A 2500-nucleotide genomic window follows, 5' to 3' on the forward strand; every position below is an offset into this window, starting at 1 on the left:
AATTACCTTATCAACTTCAAATTGTTTCTTTCAGCCTTCACTATATTTTCCAAGCTTTTTTAAAGATAAAAGTGCATCAATTCAGCTCCAAAATAAGGCCTAATTGAATATAATAACTGTCATAACAATTAGCAATATGTACCAATTTTGAAATCTCGGTATTTAATTCTTTCAAACTCGGTGAAGAAGATAGGATGGACTGCAGAGCACTCACCTCAGGGTTCTTGCATCTCAGTTCATATTGGCATACAATTATCCTAGTTCTTATAGGGGCTATATTCCTTTAAATCATATTTCTGAGCTAAATTGAAGCAATTTACAAGGAATGTTTGTTCCATAGAGTTAACCTTAAAACTAGGTAGGGTTAGATTAGGTCTTATGTTAGAATTTTGTGGATAATGTCCTAAAAACAGTATATTCAAAATTCCCGCAACAAATTGCTTTGTGCCATGGCATAGGTGTAGTGGTAACTATGATTGCTGTGCACATCGTACTGCTCACTTGTTAGTAAATTTTAAGTAACTAGAACTTGGTATTTAATTGAAATAGTGCCCCATTGCTAAATACCACAACACTGGTATCCCTGGAGTCCTCTCATCCTCTACTATACTTATATAGTGAGTATTCTGAGCGACTCTACCCATTTATCCCACAATATTTGTCCTGATAGCAGGGGAGTGCATGAAAGAAAGAGATCAGGGAAATTACAGGGTGACATAAGAATAGTATTAGGCAATATGTACATAAATATGCTACTGACAAACTGTGCACTGACCTCGGGGAAATAATTTTGTACAACATCCCCACCCAATGAACTACCAAACCTTACATAGGTTTGAAGCCTGTCATAGTTGAGTCCCTCCCCCCCTTTTTTCTGGGCACTTTTCTTGACATGCCTAACCTTAGAGAGAGATCAAGAGATAAACAAACTCATTCCAAGCATCATATAATCAGTCCTCAGGGTTACATAAGCTGTGGCAGCAGATTCTGGAAAATTCCACGCAATCTTTATTCGGTCGTGCGGGCTACATTACCTCAACTACGAGCAGTAGAACCTACTGCATAGATAGTCACAAGCATTGTTTACATAGCAAACATGATGGTGATAATGCAAGATTGTGTACCGATACTGCAATAAGTCAAGGTCAAGGTAATTAGCATTATGTGCTCCTGAAGGGGGGGGGGGGGTGCATAAGCTCAAACCTTGGTAAGGTTATTATCCCATTCACGCCAGGGCCGTTCCGGCTTTGCGCGGTCGCAATACCGGGGTTCTAGAACGCATAAGCCTAACGCCTCGAGATTCTCGGGCTCACAAGCCGCAAGCCTGGGTTGCCCGCTCGCTCTACCCGAGCGCGCGGCTTCCCCTCATAGCTTGTCCAGGGCATCTGACGCGAAAACCACAATACGTGCTATCACGTCAACCGGCGTGAATGGGTTGAGGTCAAGGTAAATTAGCACAAAGTCTATGAGAGAGGGAAGTGCCCAGCCCTTGGCTCCAGCAGATCTCAAAATTAGATAAGGTCTGGTTGGTTGTTCGGTTAGGATGTCTTTTATGAAAATAACATATGTGCATATTACCTAACATCCTTCTCATCTTACTCTACAATTTCCCTGGTCTCCTTCATGCCCTCCCCTGCTATCAGGACCAAGATTAGGGAAAATGGGGGAGAAATGCTGATCATAATTGCTATACATGAGTAATATAGGGTGAAAAGACTCCATTGGTATTACATTTACAGTATTTATCATTGTCATGGTATTCTGAATTAATACCCACCTCTTTTGAATTTTCGTTTACTGTGGACAGAAATATGCCATACTTTATCCCTAATTCCCTTGGATTTCCCAAGCCCATAAGGGAAAATAAACATTATATTCCTCATAATCACAGCTAAATAAAGCAGTCAATATACATCTTGTCTGTGAAAGATTTTATTTTTCACAATAAAAATATTTACTGACAATTTGCAGGACCAGTTAATATGAGTTAGATTTCTGGGTCAATTATCTTTATTTTTGTGTATTGTTATATCCTATTTTGATACTAACTGATGTAACTCTTATTCGTATGTAAGTAATAGTCAAATATTAATAACGATGATGATAATACTAACAACTAATTTAACCCATTCATGCCGGGGGCATTCCAGCCTTGCATGTTGTAATGCCGGGGCTCTCGAACGCATAGGCCTAAATCAATTAAATAAGCGACGCCGTATGACGGCACCCAGCGAACGGGCCTTGAATGCGCACTACCCGTGGTGTACCACCCGTCCAGAGAGGGTTAAGAAAATTTCTAATATCTCATCAATATTCTCCAAACTTTCCCAAAATAAAGTAATGAAGAGTATAACAATTGGTATTTCTCTGCAAGTAACAATACAAAATTATTCTCTTGTTCAATATGAATGCTTAATTAACCCTTTCAAGACAAAGAAATGTATTCCATATATCACAAAATAGATTGCTTTCTTTGACCTTTCACTTAATATATCAACTT

General features: G+C 39.1%; 1 protein-coding gene across 1 annotated transcript in view; it reads right to left on the reverse strand.

Moving 5' to 3' along the window:
- Rpt6 (26S proteasome regulatory subunit Rpt6) overlaps nucleotides 1-2500 on the reverse strand; it is an 11659-nt gene that overhangs the window by 8557 nt on the left and 602 nt on the right. The gene's annotated exons all lie outside the window — the stretch shown is intronic.

The sequence above is a fragment of the Penaeus japonicus genome, unplaced genomic scaffold (genome assembly GCF_977035675.1).
Source record: "Penaeus japonicus unplaced genomic scaffold, GWHDUDI00000001_assembly GWHDUDI00000042, whole genome shotgun sequence".
In the NCBI taxonomy this organism is placed as follows: Eukaryota; Metazoa; Arthropoda; class Malacostraca; order Decapoda; family Penaeidae; genus Penaeus; species Penaeus japonicus.